Source organism: Pelophylax lessonae (genome assembly GCF_965119305.1).
Source record: "Pelophylax lessonae genome assembly, chromosome: 1".
NCBI classification, from domain to species: domain Eukaryota; kingdom Metazoa; phylum Chordata; class Amphibia; order Anura; family Ranidae; genus Pelophylax; species Pelophylax lessonae.
The window spans coordinates 499343714-499367636 of NC_138768.1; positions in this window are offsets into that span (position 1 = coordinate 499343714).

Consider the following 23923-nt stretch of genomic DNA (forward strand, 5'->3'; position numbering starts at 1 on the left):
CAATTTAATTGTTTATACCCAAAGGTTTTTATTGAATAGCGGAATAGAAAATATTATCAAAAAAAGTGTATGTATCTCACATGTACACAACCATACTAGGCCCCAATTACTATTTTTTGTACCCCTAAAGGCAGGATGAGGAGTAGGAGGAGTACGGAACAGGCAGCACCCTCAAATCTTCAGAAGTATGAGATGAACCCCAAAAATTGGAAAGGTGTATCTCACACGTACCAACACAGACTATCCAGCAATTTAATTGTTTATACCCAAAGGTTTTTATTGAATAGCGGAATAGAAAATATTATCAAAAAAAGTGTATGTATCTCACACGTACACAACCGCACTAGGCCCCAATTACTATTTTTTGTACCCCCAAAGGCAGGATGAGGAGTAGGAGGAGTATGGAACAGGCAGCACCCTCAAATCTTCAGAAGTATGAGATGAACCCCAAAAATTGGAAAGGTGTATCTCACACGTACCAACACAGACTATCCCGCAATTTAATTGTTTATACCCAAAGGTTTTTATTGAATAGCGGAATAGAAAATGTTATCAAAAAAAGTGTATGTATCTCACACGTACACAACCACACTAGGCCCCAATTACTATTTTTTGAACCCCAAAGGCAGGATGAGGAGTAGGAGGAGTACGGAACAGGCAGCACCCTCAAATCTTCAGAAGTATGAGATGAACCCCAAAAATTGGAAAGGTGTATCTCACACGTACCAACACAGACTATCCCGCAATTTAATTGGTTATACCCAAAGGTTTTTATTGAATAGCGGAATAGAAAATATTATCAAAAAAAGTGTATGTATCTCACACGTACACAACCACACTAGGCCCCAATTACTATTTTTGTACCCCCAAAGGCAGGGTGAGGAGTAGGAGGAGTATGGAACAGGCAGCACCCTCAAATCTTCAGAAGTATGAGATGAACCCCAAAAATTGGAAAGGTGTATCTCACACGTACCAACACATACTATCCCGCAATTTAATTGTTTATAACCAAAGGTTTTTATTGAATAGCGGAATAGAAAATATTATACAAAAAGTGTATGTATCTCACACGTACACAACCACACTAGGCCCCAATTACTATTTTTTGTACCCCCAAAGGCAGGATGAGGAGAAGGAGGAGTATGGAACAGGCAGCACCCTCAAATCTTCAGAAGTATGAGATGAACCCCAAAAATTGGAAAGGTGTATCTCACACGTACCAACACAGACTATCCCGCAATTTAATTGTTTATACCCAAAGGTTTTTATTGAATAGCGGAATAGAAAATATTATGAAAAAAATGTATGTATCTCACACGTACACAACCACACTAGGCCCCAATTACTATTTTTTGTATCCCCAAAGGCAGGATGAGGAGTAGGAGGAGTACGGAACAGGCAGCACCCTCAAATCTTCAGAAGTATGAGATGAACCCCAAAAATTGGAAAGGTGTATCTCACACGTACCAACACAGACTATCCCGCAATTTAATTGTTTATACCCAAAGGTTTTTATTGAATAGCGGAATAGAAAATATTATCAAAAAAAGTGTATGTATCTCACACGTACACAACCACACTAGGCCCCAATTACTATTTTTTGTACCCCTAAAGGCAGGATGAGGAGTAGGAGGAGTACGGAACAGGCAGCACCCTCAAATCTTCAGAAGTATGAGATGAACCCCAAAAATTGGAAAGGTGTATCTCACACGTACCAACACAGACTATCCAGCAATTTAATTGTTTATACCCAAAGGTTTTTATTGAATAGCGGAATAGAAAATATTATCAAAAAAAGTGTATGTATCTCACACGTACACAACCGCACTAGGCCCCAATTACTATTTTTTGTACCCCCAAAGGCAGGATGAGGAGTAGGAGGAGTATGGAACAGGCAGCACCCTCAAATCTTCAGAAGTATGAGATGAACCCCAAAAATTGGAAAGGTGTATCTCACACGTACCAACACAGACTATCCCGCAATTTAATTGTTTATACCCAAAGGTTTTTATTGAATAGCGGAATAGAAAATATTATCAAAAAAAGTGTATGTATCTCACACGTACACAACCAAACTAGGCCCCAATTACTATTTTTTGTACCCCTAAAGGCAGGATGAGGAGTAGGAGGAGTACGGAACAGGCAGCACCCTCACATCTTCAGAAGTATGACATGAACCCCAAAAATTGGAAAGGTGTATCTCACACGTACCAACACAGACTATCCCGCAATTTAATTGTTTATACCCAAAGGTTTTTATTGAATAGCGGAATAGAAAATATTATCAAAAAAAGTGTATGTATCTCACACGTACACAACCACACTAGGCCCCAATTACTATTTTTGTACCCCCAAAGGCAGGGTGAGGAGTAGGAGGAGTATGGAACAGGCAGCACCCTCAAATCTTCAGAAGTATGAGATGAACCCCAAAAATTGGAAACTTGTATCTCACACGTACCAACACATACTATCCCGCAATTTTATTGTTTATAACTAGGGTTGAGCGGACACCTAGATGTCCGTGTTCGACGGGTTCGGCTGAACTTTAAAAAAAAGTCCGGGTCCGTGTCCCGGACTTTTACCGAACTTTTCCCGGACACCGAACCCCATTGAAGTCAATGGGGACCCGAACTTTAAGGCACTAAAATGGCTCTAAAACACCAAAGGAAAGGGCTAGAGTGCTGCAAATGGCAGCAAAACGTAATTAAGAGCATTTCAAGTGCTCTGCAAACAAATGTGGATAGGGAAATAACTTAAAACAACAAAAAAAAACAGAAAAATAAAACAATGTTCTTCTTCATCTCTGAAGGACGAGGCCCATATGGAGTAGGAGGGAGGTTGAGGTGGTGGTGGATGTGGCGGTGACATAGGCGTGCGCACAGGGTGTGCTGGGTGTGCCTGGGCACACCCTAATCACCTAGGGCACATAGCATTGCCAGTGAGGAGATGGGAAAGATCTCCCTGGGACCTGCTCTGCTCTATTTCTCCTTGCCTACAGGTACATGGCCCCGATACATTACTCTCCCTGCTGGCAAACACATGCATGTGTATTTCAACTTTGGGGTGCACACCTTAATGCAATAGGCTGCGCACACCTATGGGCGGTGTAGGTGGAAGCGGCGGTGGAGGAGGACCAGGGCCGGATTAACAGCATCATGGGCTTGGTGCTGAGGATTTTGAAGGGCCTTAGGGCCGTGCCTTGCCATGCACCCAGAGGAGGAAGGGTGCAGCCATGCATGCCTAATTCAACATGGGATGCTGTCTCTGAAGCCCATAAACACATCCATGCATCGCCAACTGTCCCTCCTTGTCCGGCCTTCACGCTGTGTGGGGAGGTTCTGAGGGTGCTGCCTGGGGAAGCGAGCATAGAAGCCAGACTTCTGTGTTTACAAGTGACAGAAGAGCGGTAACAGTGAATATGGCCAACCCGGGGCCTATATAAAAGGTAGGGGCCTGGAGCTGCAGCTCCAATAGACCCTACATTAATCTGGCCCTGAGGAGGAGGACGAGGTAGCCAACACTGCTTCTTTTCACAAATTTTAAATGAGGGTACACCCCAAAAGAGTGAGAAAGAGCAAAAATGGAACAATGGGTGGGTAAGGTCGGTATCCATTGCTATTCTGCATAAGGTACGGAAAAGTCCCGTGGGATCCATGCCTGGTTCATTTTAATGAACGTGAGCTTGTCCACATTGTCTCTGGACAGGCGGCTGCGCTTGTCTGTTATAACGCCCCCAGCCGTGCTAAATACCCGTTCAGATAATACACTGGCTGCAGGGCACGCCAGCACCTCCAAGGCGTAAAGGGCAAGCTCAGGCCATGTGCCCAATTTGGAGACCCAGAAGTTGAAGGGGGCAGACCCGTCATTCACTACATGTAGGCGTGTGCACACATACTGCTCCACCATGTTGGTAAAATGCTGCCTCCTGCTAAGACGTTCCATCTGAGCTGCTGGTGCTGCTGTTTGTTGTGGCGTGCTGACAAAGCTTTTCCACATTTCGGCCATGCTAACCCTGCCTTCTGAGGTGCTGGCGGTGCCCTGGTTGCGTTGGCGACCTCCTCCTCCTCCTCCTCTGCCTTGTGCTTCCACTGTGGCCCCGCTGTCAGATGGGAATGCCAGCAGCATGGCGTCTACCAGCGTGCGCTTGTACTCGCGCATCTTGCGATCGCGCTCCAGTGAGTGAATTAAGGACGGTACGTTGTCCTTGTAACGGGGATCCAGCAGCGTGGCCACCCAGTAATCAGCACAAGTTAGAATGTGGGCAACTCGGCGGTCGTTGTGGAGACACTGCAGCATGTAATCGCTCATGTGTGCCAGGCTGCCCAGAGGCAACGAAAGGCTGTCCTCTGTGGGAGGTGTATGGTCCGTGTCCTCTGTATCCCCCCAGCCACGCACCAGTGATGGCCATGAGCTGGCCTGGGTGCCACCCTGCTGTGAACATGGTTCCATCTCCTCCTCCAGCTCCTCCTCCTCCTCATCCTCCTCATCCTCCAGAACTGTGCCCCTGCTGGACAATTGCGTCCCTGGCGTTTGCGTGTGCAGGAACCCACCCTCGGAGCCCCTTGCGAATGACTGCCCTGAAAGCCTTGGAAATGTTACCTCTTCATCCTCCTCCTCCTCCTCATCCTGTGCCACATCCTCTTCCATCATCGCCCGAATTGTTTTTTCAAGGAGGCATAGAAGTGGGATAGTTAAGCTGAGAACGGCGTCATTGCCACTGGCCATGTTGGTGGAGTACTCAAAACAGCGCAACAAGGCACACAGGTCTCGCATGGAGGCCCAGTTATTGGTGGTGAAGTGGTGCTGTTCCGCAGAGCGACTCACGCGTGCGTGCTGCAGCTGAAACTCCACTATGGCCTGCTGCTGCTCGCACAGTCTTTCCAGCATGTGCAAGGTGGAGTTCCACCTTGTGGGCACGTCACATATGAGGCGGTGAGCGGGAAGGCCGAAGTTACGCTGCAGCGCTGCCAGGCGAGCAGCAGCAGGGTGAGAACGCCGAAAGTGCGCACAAACGGCCCGCACTTTCTGCAGCAGCTCTGACATATCGGGGTAGTTTTTAAGGAACCTCTGCACCACCAAATTCAGCACATGCGCCAGGCAAGGGATGTGCGTCAAACCGGCTAGGCCCAGAGCTGCTATGAGATTTCGCCCGTTATCGCACACCACCAGGCCGGGCTTGAGGCTCGCTGGCAGCAACCACTCATTTGTCTGCTGTTCCATGCTCCTCCACAACTCCTGCGCGGTGTGTGGTTTGTCCCCCAAACAGGCAAGTTGTAAAACTGCCTGCTGTCGTTTACCCCTGGCCGTGCTGAAGTTGGTGGTGAAGGTGTTACGCTGTCCGGATGAGGAGGCGGTAGAGGATGAGGAAGCGGAGTAGGAGGAGTTAGGAACAGGAGGCAAACTGAAGCGCCCTGCAATCCTCGGTGGTGGAAGGACATGCGCCAAATTGCTATCCGCCTCAGGCCCATCCGCCACTGCATTTACCCAGTGTGCCGTTAGGGAGATATAACGCCCCTGACCGTGCTTACTGGTCCACGTATCCGTAGTTAGGTGGACCTTGGCACAGATGGCGTTGCGCAGTGCACACCTGATTTTTTCCCCCACTTGGTTGTGCAGGGAAGGGATGGCTTGCCTGGAAAAGTAGTGGCGGCTGGGCACGACGTACTGTGGGACAGCCACCGACATAAGGTTTTTAAAACTGTGCGTCTCCACCAGACGGAATGACAGCATTTCAAAGGCCAATAATTTTGAAATGCTGGCATTCAGGGCCAGGGATCGCGGGTGGGTAGGGGGGTACTTCCTCTTCCTCTCAAGTGTTTGGGAGATGGAAAGCTGAACGCTTCCACGGGACATTGTGGAGATGGTTGTTGGTGACCCAGGTGGTGGTGTTGCTGACAGATCGTCTGTTTGCGGGGTGGCAGGTGCCGGTATCACTACAGATGTGGCTGGAGCGGCCGAGACTGCAGCAGAAGAGGAAGCAGGATGAGCCAGAGACGTTTCTTGGTTTTGAAGGTGTGTACTCCACTGCAGCTCGTGCTTTGCACTTAGATGCCTGATCATGCAGGTTGTGCTCAGGTTGAGAAGGTTCATGCCTCGCTTCAAGCTCTGATTGCACAGGGTGCAAACCACTCGTGTCCTGTCATCAGCACATTTTCTAAAGAACTTCCACGCTAGAGAACTCCTTTGAGCTGACTTTGGTGCGCTCGTTCCCTTGCTGCGTTGGGCAGTAGCGGGCGTAGTGTCTAGGGCACGGCCGCTCCGCTTCTGCACCCTGCTCCCTCTTCTGCTGTGCTGGTGGCTCTGTGCGACCACCGCCTCTTCCTCCAAACTACTCAGTTCACCTGCATGACGTTCATTCCATGTGGGGTCGAGGACCTCATCGTCCTCCACATCATCTTCCACCCAGTCTTCACCCCTGCCCTCCTTGTCGGTCTCCACAATGCTGAACGCCGCAGCAGTTGGCACCTGCGTTTCGTCATCATCGGAGACGTGCTGCGATGATCCTTGCATGTACTCATCTTGAGGAATAAGTGGTTGGGCATCGCTGCACTCAATCTCTTCCACTTCTGGGGCAGGGCTAGGTGGATGGCCCTGGGAAACCCTGCTGACAGAGTCCTCAAAAAGAATAAGAGACTGCTGTATGGCTTGGGGCTCAGACTGCTGGCCTGATTTGCAAGGGGGTGAGGTGAAAGACGGTTGGACATTGGCTGCAGGTGCCAACTCTGACCTTTCTGCAGTAGACTGGGTGGGAGACAATGTGAAGGAACTGGAGGCACTGTCAGCAGCAAACCAATCTACTATCGCCTCAACTTGTTCTGGCCTCATCACTTCTAGGGGCGTTTGATGCCCTACCAAATACTGATGCAGGTTCTGTCGCCTACTCACACTTGAGGAAGGTGTTTCACTTGTGCGTGTAGCTGGCACAGATCGACCATGTCCTCTCCTTGCAACAGGAGCTCTACCAGCAGCACCACGACCCAGGCCACGGCCCTTATTTGACGGTCTCCTCATATTTCTGTAATTTAAGATCTTGCCCTAGAAAGGTTTTTATTGAATAGCGGAATAGAAAATATGATCCAAAAAAAGTGTATGTATATCACACGTACACAACCACACTAGGCCCCAATTACTATTGTTTGTACCCCTAAAAGGCTAGATGAGGAGTAGGGGGAGTATGGAACAGGCAGCACCCTCAAACCTTCAGAAGTATGAGATGAACCCCAACAACTTGGAAAGGTGGATCTCTCTCACACGTACCGACACAGACTATCCCGCAATTCAATTGATCCTCAAAGGTTTTTATTGAATAGCGGAATAGGAAATATGATCAAAAAAAGTGTATGTATCTCGCACGTACACAACCACACTAGGCCCCAATTACTATTGTTTGTACCCCTAAAAGGCTAGATGAGGAGTAGGGGGAGTATGGAACAGGCAGCACCCTCAAACCTTCAGAAGTATGAGATGAACCCCAACAACTTGGAAAGGTGGATCTCTCTCACACGTACCAACACAGACTATCCCCCAATTTAACTGATCCCCAAAGGTTTTTGATTAAATAGCGGAATAGAAAATATGATCCCAAAAAAGTGTATGTATATCACACGTACACAACCACACTAGGCCCCAATTACTATTGTTTGTACCCCTAAAAGGCTAGGAGTAGGGGGAGTATGGAACAGGCAGCACCCTCAAACCTTCAGAAGTATGAGATGAACCCCAACAACTTGGAAAGGTGGATCTCTCTCACACGTACCAACACAGACTATCCCCCAATTTAACTGATCCCCAGAGGTTTTTGATTAAATAGCGGAATAGAAAATATGATCCCAAAAAAGTGTATGTATATCACACGTACACAACCACACTAGGCCCCAATTACTATTGTTTGTACCCCTAAAAGGCTAGGAGTAGGGGGAGTATGGAACAGGCAGCACCCTCAAACCTTCAGAAGTATGAGATGAACCCCAACAACTTGGAAAGGTGGATCTCTCTCACACGTACCAACACAGACTATCCCCCAATTTAACTGATCCCCAGAGGTTTTTGATTAAATAGCGGAATAGAAAATATGATCCCAAAAAAGTGTATGTATATCACACGTACACAACCACACTAGGCCCCAATTACTATTGTTTGTACCCCTAAAAGGCTAGGAGTAGGGGGAGTATGGAACAGGCAGCACCCTCAAACCTTCAGAAGTATGAGATGAACCCCAACAACTTGGAAAGGTGGATCTCTCTCACACGTACCAACACAGACTATCCCCCAATTTAACTGATCCCCAGAGGTTTTTGATTAAATAGCGGAATAGAAAATATGATCCCAAAAAAGTGTATGTATATCACACGTACACAACCACACTAGGCCCCAATTACTATTGTTTGTACCCCTAAAAGGCTAGGAGTAGGGGGAGTATGGAACAGGCAGCACCCTCAAACCTTCAGAAGTATGAGATGAACCCCAACAACTTGGAAAGGTGGATCTCTCTCACACGTACCAACACAGACTATCCCCCAATTTAACTGATCCCCAAAGGTTTTTGATTAAATAGCGGAATAGAAAATATGATCCCAAAAAAGTGTATGTATATCACACGTACACAACCACACTAGGCCCCAATTACTATTGTTTGTACCCCTAAAAGGCTAGGAGTAGGGGGAGTATGGAACAGGCAGCACCCTCAAACCTTCAGAAGTATGAGATGAACCCCAACAACTTGGAAAGGTGGATCTCTCTCACACGTACCAACACAGACTATCCCCCAATTTAACTGATCCCCAAAGGTTTTTGATTAAATAGCGGAATAGAAAATATGATCCCAAAAAAGTGTATGTATATCACACGTACACAACCACACTAGGCCCCAATTACTATTGTTTGTACCCCTAAAAGGCTAGGAGTAGGGGGAGTATGGAACAGGCAGCACCCTCAAACCTTCAGAAGTATGAGATGAACCCCAACAACTTGGAAAGGTGGATCTCTCTCACACGTACCAACACAGACTATCCCCCAATTTAACTGATCCCCAAAGGTTTTTGATTAAATAGCGGAATAGAAAATATGATCCCAAAAAAGTGTATGTATATCACACGTACACAACCACACTAGGCCCCAATTACTATTGTTTGTACCCCTAAAAGGCTAGGAGTAGGGGGAGTATGGAACAGGCAGCACCCTCAAACCTTCAGAAGTATGAGATGAACCCCAACAACTTGGAAAGGTGGATCTCTCTCACACGTACCAACACAGACTATCCCCCAATTTAACTGATCCCCAAAGGTTTTTGATTAAATAGCGGAATAGAAAATATGATCCCAAAAAAGTGTATGTATATCACACGTACACAACCACACTAGGCCCCAATTACTATTGTTTGTACCCCTAAAAGGCTAGATGAGGAGTAGGGGGAGTATGGAACAGGCAGCACCCTCAAACCTTCAGTATGAGATTGTGTTCACTGTACCCCACAAAGATTGAGTTCACTGCACCCCACAATGATTGTGTTCACTGCACCCCACAAAGATTGTGTTCACTGCACCTCACAAAGATTGTGTTCACTGTACCCCCCAAAGATTGTGTTCACTGCACCCCACAAAGATTCTGTTCACTGTACCCCACAAAGATTGTGTTCACTGCACCCCAAAAAGATTGTGTTCACTGCACCCCAAAAAGGATGTTGTTCACTGCACCCCAAAAAGGATGTTGTTCACTCCACCCCAAAAAGATTGTGTTCACTGCACCCCACAAAGATTGTGTTCACTGCACCCCAAAAAGATTGTGTTCACTGCACCCCAAAAATGATTTTGTTCACTGCACCCCAAAAAGGATTTTGTTCACTGCACCCCAAAAAGGATGTTGTTCACTCCACCCCAAAAAGATTGTGTTCACTGCACCCCAAAAAGATTGTGTTCACTGCACCCCACAAAGGATTTTGTTCACTGCACCCCAAAAAGATTGTGTTCACTGCACCCCAAAAAGGATGTTGTTCACTGCACCCCAAAAAGGATTTTGTTCACTGCACCCCAAAAAGATTGTGTTCACTGCACCCCACAAAGGATTTTGTTCACTGCACCCCACAAAGATTGTGTTCACTGCACACCAAAAAGGATTGTGTTCACTGCACCCCAAAAAGATTTTGTTCACTGCACCCCAAAAAGATTGTGTTCACTGCAGCCCAAAAAGATTGTGTTCACTGCAGCCCAAAAAGATTGTGTTCACTGCAGCCCAAAAAGATTGTGTTCACTGCAGCCCAAAAAGATTGTGTTCACTGCAGCTCACACACAGAAAAATGGATGTGGATCACTGACACCTGCCTATCTCCAATCCCACACCACACAGCAATATCGATTGTAGTTTGTAGAACACAGTTTCCCTAAAATTCAGCAGACTCTGTCCCTAACAGGATTGAGAAGAGATCGTAGATCAGGATTGAGTGCAGATTCACCCCACCCCCCACACAGCAATATCGATTGTAGTTTGTAGAACACAGTTTCCCTAAAATTCAGCAGACTCTGTCCCTAACAGGATTGAGAAGAGATCGTAGATCAGGATTGAGTGCAGATTCACCCCACCCCCCACACAGCAATATCGATTGTAGTTTGTAGAACACAGTTTCCCTAAAATTCAGCAGACTCTGTCCCTAACAGGATTGAGAAGAGATCGTAGATCAGGATTGAGTGCAGATTCACCCCACCCCCCACACAGCAATATCGATTGTAGTTTGTAGAAGACACTGACCCTATATAATTCAGCAGACTCTATCCCTAAAATGCCTACAACTCGCCCTGCCTAAACACTCCGACCTGTCCCTCAATTCTATCCGGACACAAATGGTTTTTTCCTGCCTATCTTTCCCTAATCAGCAGCCAGCACGTTGATGTGTGCTCTGTCCCTGAATCTAAGCAGCATAATGACGCCGCTGCGGCTGCCTCGAACTTATAAAGACTTGGTCACATGCTTCAGACGGCCAATCACAGCTACTGAGACATTTGCAGGCATGGCTGGGATGGCTTAAGGCACACCAGTTAAACGATTGTTGATTGGCTGTTGAAAGCCCGCCATGAAAAGAGCGCCAAAGCATGCAAAACCCGGAAATAAAACGACCGAACACGGATTTTTACCCGAACATACAGTAAAGTGTCCGTGTCCGTGTTCGGGTACAAAAAATCCAATTATTCGGTACGAACACGAATAATACAGTCCGTGTTCGCTCAACACTATTTATAACCAAAGGTTTTTATTGAATAGCGGAATAGAAAATATTATACAAAAAGTGTATGTATCTCACACGTACACAACCACACTAGGCCCCAATTACTATTTTTTGTACCCCCAAAGGCAGGATGAGGAGAAGGAGGAGTATGGAACAGGCAGCACCCTCAAATCTTCAGAAGTATGAGATGAACCCCAAAAATTTGAAAGGTGTATCTCACACGTACCAACACAGACTATCCCGCAATTTAATTGTTTATACCCAAAGGTTTTTATTGAATAGCGGAATAGAAAATATTATGAAAAAAATGTATGTATCTCACACGTACACAACCACACTAGGCCCCAATTACTATTTTTTGTATCCCCAAAGGCAGGATGAGGAGTAGGAGGAGTACGGAACAGGCAGCACCCTCAAATCTTCAGAAGTATGAGATGAACCCCAAAAATTGGAAAGATGTATCTCACACGTACCAACACAGACTATCCCGCAATTTAATTGTTTATACCCAAAGGTTTTTATTGAATAGCGGAATAGAAAATATTATCAAAAAAAGTGTATGTATCTCACACGTACACAACCACACTAGGCCCCAATTACTATTTTTTGTACCCCCAAAGGCAGGATGAGGAGTAGGAGGAGTATGGAACAGGCAGCACCCTCAAATCTTCAGAAGTATGAGATGAACCCCAAAAATTGGAAAGGTGTATCTCACACGTACCAACACAGACTATCCCGCAATTTAATTGTTTATACCCAAAGGTTTTTATTGAATAGCGGAATAGAAAATATTATCAAAAAAAGTGTATGTATCTCACACGTACACATCCAAACTAGGCCCCAATTACTATTTTTTGTACCTCTAAAGGCAGGATGAGGAGTAGGAGGAGTACGGAACAGGCAGCACCCTCACATCTTCAGAAGTATGAGATGAACCCCAAAAATTGGAAAGGTGTATCTCACACGTACCAACACAGACTATCCCGCAATTTAATTGTTTATACCCAAAGGTTTTTATTGAATAGCGGAATAGAAAATATTATCAAAAAAAGTTTATGTATCTCACACGTACACAACCACACTAGGCCCCAATTACTATTTTTTGTACCCCCAAAGGCAGGATGAGGAGTAGGAGGAGTACGGAACAGGCAGCACCCTCAAATCTTCAGAAGTATGAGATGAATCCCAAAAATTGGAAAGGTGTATCTCACACGTACCAACACAGACTATCCCGCAATTTAATTGGTTATACCCAAAGGTTTTTATTGAATAGCGGAATAGAAAATATTATCAAAAAAAGTGTATGTATCTCACACGTACACAACCACACTAGGCCCCAATTACTATTTTTTGTACCTCTAAAGGCAGGATGAGGAGTAGGAGGAGTACGGAACAGGCAGCACCCTCACATCTTCAGAAGTATGAGATGAACCCCAAAAATTGGAAAGGTGTATCTCACACGTACCAACACAGACTATCCCGCAATTTAATTGTTTATACCCAAAGGTTTTTATTGAATAGCGGAATAGAAAATATTATCAAAAAAAGTTTATGTATCTCACACGTACACAACCACACTAGGCCCCAATTACTATTTTTTGTACCCCCAAAGGCAGGATGAGGAGTAGGAGGAGTACGGAACAGGCAGCACCCTCAAACCTTCAGAAGTATGAGATGAATCCCAAAAATTGGAAAGGTGTATCTCACACGTACCAACACAGACTATCCCGCAATTTAATTGGTTATACCCAAAGGTTTTTATTGAATAGCGGAATAGAAAATATTATCAAAAAAAGTGTATGTATCTCACACGTACACAACCGCACTAGGCCCCAATTACTATTTTTTGTACCCCCAAAGGCAGGATGAGGAGTAGGAGGAGTATGGAACAGGCAGCACCCTCAAATCTTCAGAAGTATGAGATGAACCCCAAAAATTGGAAAGGTGTATCTCACACGTACCAACACAGACTATCCCGCAATTTAATTGTTTATACCCAAAGGTTTTTATTGAATAGCGGAATAGAAAATATTATCAAAAAAAGTGTATGTATCTCACACGTACACAACCACACTAGGCCCCAATTACTATTTTTTGTACCCCCAAAGGCAGGATGAGGAGTAGGAGGAGTACGGAACAGGCAGCACCCTCAATTCTTCAGAAGTATGAGATGAACCCCAAAAATTGGAAAGGTGTATCTCACACGTACCAACACAGACTATCCCGCAATTTAATTGTTTATACCCAAAGGTTTTTATTGAATAGCGGAATAGAAAATATTATCAAAAAAAGTGTATGTATCTCACACGTACACAACCACACTAGGCCCCAATTACTATTTTTTGTACCCCCAAAGGCAGGATGAGGAGTAGGAGGAGTACGGAACAGGCAGCACCCTCAAATCTTCAGAAGTATGAGATGAACCCCAAAAATTGGAAAGGTGTATCTCACACGTACCAACACAGACTATCCTGCAATTTAATTGTTTATACCCAAAGGTTTTTATTGAATAGCGGAATAGAAAATATTATCAAAAAAGTGTATGTATCTCACACGTACACAACCACACTAGGCCCCAATTACAATTTTTTGTACCCCTAAAGGCAGGATGAGTAGTAGGAGGAGTACGGAACAGGCAGCACCCTCAAATCTTCAGAAGTATGAGATGAACCCCAAAAATTGGAAAGGTGTATCTCACACGTACCAACACAGACTATCCCGCAATTTAATTGTTTATACCCAAAAGTTTTTATTGAATAGCGGAATAGAAAAAATTATCAAAAAAGGTGTATGTATCTCCCACGTACACAACCACACTAGGCCCCAATTACTATTTTTTGTACCCCTAAAGGCAGGATGAGGAGTAGGAGGAGTACGGAACAGGCAGTACCCTCAAATCTTCAGAAGTATGAGATGAACCCCAAAAATTGGAAAGGTGTATCTCACACGTACCAACACAGACTATCCCGCAATTTAATTGTTTATACCCAAAGGTTTTTATTGAATAGCGGAATAGAAAATATTATCAAAAAAAGTGTATGTATCTCACACGTACACAACCGCACTAGGCCCCAATTACTATTTTTTGTACCCCCAAAGGCAGGATGAGGAGTAGGAGGAGTATGGAACAGGCAGCACCCTCAAATCTTCAGAAGTATGAGATGAACCCCAAAAATTGGAAAGATGTATCTCACACGTACCAACACAGACTATCCCGCAATTTAATTGTTTATACCCAAAGGTTTTTATTGAATAGCGGAATAGAAAATATTATCAAAAAAAGTGTATGTATCTCACACGTACACAACCACACTAGGCCCCAATTACTATTTTTTGTACCCCCAAAGGCAGGATGAGGAGTAGGAGGAGTATGGAACAGGCAGCACCCTCAAATCTTCAGAAGTATGAGATGAACCCCAAAAATTGGAAAGGTGTATCTCACACGTACCAACACAGACTATCCCGCAATTTAATTGTTTATACCCAAAGGTTTTTATTGAATAGCGGAATAGAAAATATTATCAAAAAAAGTGTATGTATCTCACACGTACACATCCAAACTAGGCCCCAATTACTATTTTTTGTACCTCTAAAGGCAGGATGAGGAGTAGGAGGAGTACGGAACAGGCAGCACCCTCACATCTTCAGAAGTATGAGATGAACCCCAAAAATTGGAAAGGTGTATCTCACACGTACCAACACAGACTATCCCGCAATTTAATTGTTTATACCCAAAGGTTTTTATTGAATAGCGGAATAGAAAATATTATCAAAAAAAGTTTATGTATCTCACACGTACACAACCACACTAGGCCCCAATTACTATTTTTTGTACCCCCAAAGGCAGGATGAGGAGTAGGAGGAGTACGGAACAGGCAGCACCCTCAAATCTTCAGAAGTATGAGATGAATCCCAAAAATTGGAAAGGTGTATCTCACACGTACCAACACAGACTATCCCGCAATTTAATTGGTTATACCCAAAGGTTTTTATTGAATAGCGGAATAGAAAATATTATCAAAAAAAGTGTATGTATCTCACACGTACACAACCACACTAGGCCCCAATTACTATTTTTGTACCCCCAAAGGCAGGGTGAGGAGTAGGAGGAGTACGGAACAGGCAGCACCCTCAAATCTACAGAAGTATGAGATGAACCCCAAAAATTGGAAAGGTGTATCTCACACGTACCAACACATACTATCCCGCAATTTAATTGTTTATAACCAAAGGTTTTTATTGAATAGCGGAATAGAAAATATTATACAAAAAGTGTATGTATCTCACACGTACACAACCACACTAGGCCCCAATTACTATTTTTTGTACCCCCAAAGGCAGGATGAGGAGAAGGAGGAGTATGGAACAGGCAGCACCCTCAAATCTTCAGAAGTATGAGATGAACCCCAAAAATTGGAAAGGTGTATCTCACACGTACCAACACAGACTATCCCGCAATTTAATTGTTTATACCCAAAGGTTTTTATTGAATAGCGGAATAGAAAATATTATCGAAAAAAGTGTATGTATCTCACACGTACACAACCACACTAGGCCCCAATTACTATTTTTTGTACCCCCAAAGGCAGGATGAGGAGTAGGAGGAGTACGGAACAGGCAGCACCCTCAAATCTTCAGAAGTATGAGATGAACCCCAAAAATTGGAAAGGTGTATCTCACACATACCAACACAGACTATCCCGCAATTTAATTGTTAATACCCAAAGGTTTTTATTGAATAGCGGAATAGAAAATATTATCGGAAAAAGTGTATGTATCTCACACCTACACAACCACACTAGGCCCCAATTACTATTTTTTGTACCCCCAAAGGCAGGATGAGGAGTAGGAGGAGTACGGAACAGGCAGCACCCTCAAATCTTCAGAAGTATGAGATGAACCCCAAAAATTGGAAAGGTGTATCTCACACGTACCAACACAGACTATCCCGCAATTTAATTGTTTATACCCAAAGGTTTTTATTGAAGAGCGGAATAGAAAATATTATCAAAAAAAGTGTATGTATCTCACACGTACACAACCACACTAGGCCCCAATTACTATTTTTTGTACCCCTAAAGGCAGGATGAGGAGTAGGAGGAGTACGGAACAGGCAGCACCCTCAAATCTTCAGAAGTATGAGATGAACCTCAAAAATTGGAAAGGTGTATCTCACACGTACCAACACAGACTATCCCGCAATTTAATTGTTTATACCCAAAGGTTTTTATTGAATAGCGGAATAGAAAATATTATCAAAAAAAGTGTATGTATCTCACACGTACATAACCACACTAGGCCCCAATTACTATTTTTTGTACCCCCAAAGGCAGGATGAGGAGTAGGAGTATGGAACAGGCAGCACCCTCAAATCTTCAGAAGTATGAGATGAACCCCAAAAATTGGAAAGGTGTATCTCACACGTACCAACACAGACTATCCCGCAATTTAATTGTTTATACCCAAAGGTTTTTATTGAAGAGCGGAATAGAAAATATTATCAAAAAAAGTGTATGTATCTCACACGTACACAACCACACTAGGCCCCAATTACTATTTTTTGTACCCCTAAAGGCAGGATGAGGAGTAGGAGGAGTACGGAACAGGCAGCACCCTCAAATCTTCAGAAGTATGAGATGAACCTCAAAAATTGGAAAGGTGTATCTCACACGTACCAACACAGACTATCCCGCAATTTAATTGTTTATACCCAAAGGTTTTTATTGAATAGCGGAATAGAAAATATTATCAAAAAAAGTGTATGTATCTCACACGTACATAACCACACTAGGCCCCAATTACTATTTTTTGTACCCCCAAAGGCAGGATGAGGAGTAGGAGTACGGACCAGGCAGCACCCTCAAATCTTCAGAAGTATGAGATGAACCCCAAAAATTGGAAAGGTGTATCTCACACGTACCAACACAGACTATCCCGCAATTTAATTGTTTATACCCAAAGGTTTTTATTGAGTAGCGGAATAGAAAATATTATCAAAAAAAGTGTATGTATCTCACACGTACACAACCACACTAGGCCCCAATTACTATTTTTTGTACCCCTAAAGGCAGGATGAGGAGTAGGAGGAGTACGGAACAGGCAGCACCCTCAAATCTTCAGAAGTATGAGATGAACCCCAAAAATTGGAAAGGTGTATCTCACACGTACCAACACAGACTATCCCGCAATTTAATTGTTTATACCCAAAGGTTTTTATTGAATAGCGGAATAGAAAATATTATCAAAAAAAGTGTATGTATCTCACACGTACACAACAACACTAGGCCCCAATTACTATTTTTTGTACCCCTAAAGGCAGGATGAGGAGTAGGAGGAGTACGGAACAGGCAGCACCCTCAAATCTTCAGAAGTATGAGATGAACCCCGAAAATTGGAAAGGTGTATCTCACACGTACCAACACAGACTATCCAGCAATTTAATTGTTTATACCCAAAGGTTTTTATTGAATAGCGGAATAGAAAATATTATCAAAAAAAGTGTATGTATCTCACACGTACACAACCGCACTAGGCCCCAATTACTATTTTTTGTACCCCCAAAGGCAGGATGAGGAGTAGGAGGAGTATGGAACAGGCAGCACCCTCAAATCTTCAGAAGTATGAGATGAACCCCAAAAATTGGAAAGGTGTATCTCACACGTACCAACACAGACTATCCCGCAATTTAATTGTTTATACCCAAAGGTTTTTATTGAATAGCGGAATAGAAAATATTATCAAAAAAAGTGTATGTATCTCACACGTACACAACCACACTAGGCCCCAATTACTATTTTTTGTACCCCCAAAGGCAGGATGAGGAGTAGGAGGAGTACGGAACAGGCAGCACCCTCAATTCTTCAGAAGTATGAGATGAACCCCAAAAATTGGAAAGGTGTATCTCACACGTACCAACACAGACTATCCCGCAATTTAATTGTTTATACCCAAAGGTTTTTATTGAATAGCGGAATAGAAAATATTATCAAAAAAAGTGTATGTATCTCACACGTACACAACCACACTAGGCCCCAATTACTATTTTTTGTACCCCCAAAGGCAGGATGAGGAGTAGGAGGAGTACGGAACAGGCAGCACCCTCAAATCTTCAGAAGTATGAGATGAACCCCGAAAATTGGAAAGGTGTATCTCACACGTACCAACACAGACTATCCAGCAATTTAATTGTTTATACCCAAAGGTTTTTATTGAATAGCGGAATAGAAAATATTATCAAAAAAAGTGTATGTATCTCACACGTACACAACCGCACTAGGCCCCAATTACTATTTTTTGTACCCCCAAAGGCAGGATGAGGAGTAGGAGGAGTATGGAACAGGCAGCACCCTCAAATCTTCAGAAGTATGAGATGAACCCCAAAAATTGGAAAGGTGTATCTCACACGTACCAACACAGACTATCCCGCAATTTAATTGTTTATACCCAAAGGTTTTTATTGAATAGCGGAATAGAAAATATTATCAAAAAAAGTGTATGTATCTCACACGTACACAACCACACTAGGCCCCAATTACTATTTTTTGTACCCCCAAAGGCAGGATGAGGAGTAGGAGGAGTACGGAACAGGCAGCACCCTCAATTCTTCAGAAGTATGAGATGAACCCCAAAAATTGGAAAGGTGTATCTCACACGTACCAACACAGACTATCCCGCAATTTAATTGTTTATACCCAAAGGTTTTTATTGAATAGCGGAATAGAAAATATTATCAAAAAAAGTGTATGTATCTCACACGTACACAACCACACTAGGCCCCAATTACTATTTTTTGTACCCCCAAAGGCAGGATGAGGAGTAGGAGGAGTACGGAACAGGCAGCACCCTCAAATCTTCAGAAGTATGAGATGAACCCCAAAAATTGGAAAGGTGTATCTCACACGTACCAACACAGACTATCCTGCAATTTAATTGTTTATACCCAAAGGTTTTTATTGAATAGCGGAATAGAAAATATTATCAAAAAAGTGTATGTATCTCACACGTACACAACCACACTAGGCCCCAATTACAATTTTTTGTACCCCTAAAGGCAGGATGAGTAGTAGGAGGAGTACGGAACAGGCAGCACCCTCAAATCTTCAGAAGTATGAGATGAACCCCAAAAATTGGAAAGGTGTATCTCACACGTACCAACACAGACTATCCCGCAATTTAATTGTTTATACCCAAAAGTTTTTATTGAATAGCGGAATAGAAAAAATTATCAAAAAAGGTGTATGTATCTCCCACGTACACAACCACACTAGGCCCCAATTACTATTTTTTGTACCCCTAAAGGCAGGATGAGGAGTAGGAGGAGTACGGAACAGGCAGTACCCTCAAATCTTCAGAAGTATGAGATGAACCCCAAAAATTGGAAAGGTGTATCTCACACGTACCAACACAGACTATCCCGCAATTTAATTGTTTATACCCAAAGGTTTTTATTGAATAGCGGAATAGAAAATATTATCAAAAAAAGTGTATGTATCTCACACGTACACAACCGCACTAGGCCCCAATTACTATTTTTTGTACCCCCAAAGGCAGGATGAGGAGTAGGAGGAGTATGGAACAGGCAGCACCCTCAAATCTTCAGAAGTATGAGATGAACCCCAAAAATTGGAAAGATGTATCTCACACGTACCAACACAGACTATCCCGCAATTTAATTGTTTATACCCAAAGGTTTTTATTGAATAGCGGAATAGAAAATATTATCAAAAAAAGTGTATGTATCTCACACGTACACAACCACACTAGGCCCCAATTACTATTTTTTGTACCCCCAAAGGCAGGATGAGGAGTAGGAGGAGTACGGAAAAGGCAGCACCCTCAAATCTTCAGAAGTATGAGATGAACCCCAAAAATTGGAAAGGTGTATCTCACACGTACCAACACAGACTATCCCGCAATTTAATTGGTTATACCCAAAGGTTTTTATTGAATAGCGGAATAGAAAATATTATCAAAAAAAGTGTATGTATCTCACACGTACACAACCACACTAGGCCCCAATTACAATTTTTTGTACCCCTAAAGGCAGGATGAGGAGTAGGAGGAGTACGGAACAGGCAGCACCCTCAAATCTTCAGAAGTATGAGATAAACCCCAAAAATTGGAAAGGTGTATCTCACACGTACCAACACATACTATCCCGCAATTTAATTGTTTATACCCAAAGGTTTTTATTGAATAGCGGAATAGAAAATATTATAAAAAAGTGTATGTATCTCACACGTACACAACCACACTAGGCCCCAATTACTATTTTTTGTACCCCCAAAGGCAGGATGAGGAGAAGGAGGAGTATGGAACAGGCAGCACCCTCAAATCTTCAGAAGTATGAGATGAACCCCAAAAATTGGAAAGGTGTATCTCACACGTACCAACACAGACTATCCCGCAATTTAATTGTTTATACCCAAAGGTTTTTATTGAATAGCGGAATAGAAAATATTATGAAAAAAATGTATGTATCTCACACGTACACAACCACACTAGGCCCCAATTACTATTTTTTGTATCCCCAAAGGCAGGATGAGGAGTAGGAGGAGTACGGAACAGGCAGCACCCTCAAATCTTCAGAAGTATGAGATGAACCCCAAAAATTGGAAAGGTGTATCTCACACGTACCAACACAGACTATCCCGCAATTTAATTGTTTATACCCAAAGGTTTTTATTGAATAGCGGAATAGAAAATATTATCGAAAAAAGTGTATGTATCTCACACGTACACAACCACACTAGGCCCCAATTACTATTTTTTGTACCCCCAAAGGCAGGATGAGGAGTAGGAGGAGTACGGAACAGGCAGCACCCTCAAATCTTCAGAAGTATGAGATGAACCCCAAAAATTGGAAAGGTGTATCTCACACGTACCAACACAGACTATCCCGCAATTTAATTGGTTATACCCAAAGGTTTTTATTGAATAGCGGAATAGAAAATATTATCAAAAAAAGTGTATGTATCTCACACGTACACAACCACACTAGGCCCCAATTACTATTTTTTGTACCCCTAAAGGCAGGATGAGGAGTAGGAGGAGTACGGAACAGGCAGCACCCTCAAATCTTCAGAAGTATGAGATGAACCCCAAAAATTGGAAAGGTGTATCTCACACGTACCAACACAGACTATCCCGCAATTTAATTGTTTATACCCAAAGGTTTTTATTGAATAGCGGAATATAAAATATTATCAAAAAAAGTGTATGTATCTCACACGTACACAACCACACTAGGCCCCAATTACTATTTTTTGTACCCCCAAAGGCAGGATGAGGAGTAGGAGGAGTACGGAACAGGCAGCACCCTCAAATCTTCAGAAGTATGAGATGAACCCCAAAAATTGGAAAGGTGTATCTCACACGTACCAACACAGACTATCCCGCAATTTAATTGTTTATACCCAAAGGTTTTTATTGAATAGCGGAATAGAAAATATTATCAAAAAAAGTGTATGTATCTCACACGTACACAACCACACTAGGCCCCAATTACTATTTTTTGTACCCCTAAAGGCAGGATGAGGAGTAGGAGGAGTACGGAACAGGCAGCACCCTCAAATCTTCAGAAGTATGAGATGAACCCCAAAAATTGGAAAGGTGTATCTCACACGTACCAACACAGACTATCCCGCAATTTAATTGTTTATACCCAAAGGTTTTTATTGAATAGCGGAATAGAAAATATTATCAAAAAAAGTGTATGTATCTCACACGTACATAACCACACTAGGCCCCAATTACTATTTTTTGTACCCCCAAAGGCAGGATGAGGAGTAGGAGTACGGACCAGGCAGCACCCTCAAATCTTCAGAAGTATGAGATGAACCCCAAAAATTGGAAAGGTGTATCTCACACGTACCAACTCAGACTATCCCGCAATTTAATTGTTTATACCCAAAGGTTTTTATTGAGTAGCGGAATAGAAAATATTATCAAAAAAAGTGTATGTATCTCACACGTACACAACCACACTAGGCCCCAATTACTATTTTTTGTACCCCTAAAGGCAGGATGAGGAGTAGGAGGAGTACGGAACAGGCAGCACCCTCAAATCTTCAGAAGTATGAGATGAACCCCAAAAATTGGAAAGGTGTATCTCACACGTACCAACACAGACTATCCAGCAATTTAATTGTTTATACCCAAAGGTTTTTATTGAATAGCGGAATAGAAAATATTATCAAAAAAAGTGTATGTATCTCACACGTACACAACCGCACTAGGCCCCAATTACTATTTTTTGTACCTCCAAAGGCAGGATGAGGAGTAGGAGGAGTATGGAACAGGCAGCACCCTCAAATCTTCAGAAGTATGAGATGAACCCCAAAAATTGGAAAGGTGTATCTCACACGTACCAACAGAGACTATCCCGCAATTTAATTGTTTATACCCAAAGGTTTTTATTGAATAGCGGAATAGAAAATATTATCAAAAAAAGTGTATGTATCTCACACGTACACAACCACACTAGGCCCCAATTACTATTTTTTGTACCCCTAAAGGCAGGATGAGGAGTAGGAGGAGTACGGAACAGGCAGCACCCTCACATCTTCAGAAGTATGAGATGAACCCCAAAAATTGGAAAGGTGTATCTCACACGTACCAACACAGACTATCCCGCAATTTAATTGTTTATACCCAAAGGTTTTTATTGAATAGCGGAATAGAAAATATTATCAAAAAAAGTTTATGTATCTCACACGTACACAACCACACTAGGCCCCAATTACTATTTTTTGTACCCCCAAAGGCAGAATGAGGAGTAGGAGGAGTACGGAACAGGCAGCACCCTCAAATCTTCAGAAGTATGAGATGAACCCCAAAAATTGGAAAGGTGTATCTCACACGTACCAACACAGACTATCCCGCAATTTAATTGGTTATACCCAAAGGTTTTTATTGAATAGCGGAATAGAAAATATTATCAAAAAAAGTGTATGTATCTCACACGTACACAACCACACTAGGCCCCAATTACTATTTTTGTACCCCCAAAGGCAGGGTGAGGAGTAGGAGGAGTACGGAACAGGCAGCACCCTCAAATCTTCAGAAGTATGAGATGAACCCCAAATATTGGAAAGGTGTATCTCACACGTACCAACACATACTATCCCGCAATTTAATTGTTTATAACCAAAGGTTTTTATTGAATAGCGGAATAGAAAATATTATACAAAAAGTGTATGTATCTCACACGTACACAACCACACTAGGCCCCAATTACTATTTTTTGTACCCCCAAAGGCAGGATGAGGAGAAGGAGGAGTATGGAACAGGCAGCACCCTCAAATCTTCAGAAGTATGAGATGAACCCCAAAAATTGGAAAGGTGTATCTCACACGTACCAACACAGACTATCCCGCAATTTAATTGTTTATACCCAAAGGTTTTTATTGAATAGCGGAATAGAAAATATTATGAAAAAAATGTATGTATCTCACACGTACACAACCACACTAGGCCCCAATTACTATTTTTTGTATCCCCAAAGGCAGGATGAGGAGTAGGAGGAGTACGGAACAGGCAGCACCCTCAAATCTTCAGAAGTATGAGATGAACCCCAAAAATTGGAAAGGTGTATCTCACACGTACCAACACAGACTATCCCGCAATTTAATTGTTTATACCCAAAGGTTTTTATTGAATAGCGGAATAGAAAATATTATCGAAAAAAGTGTATGTATCTCACACGTA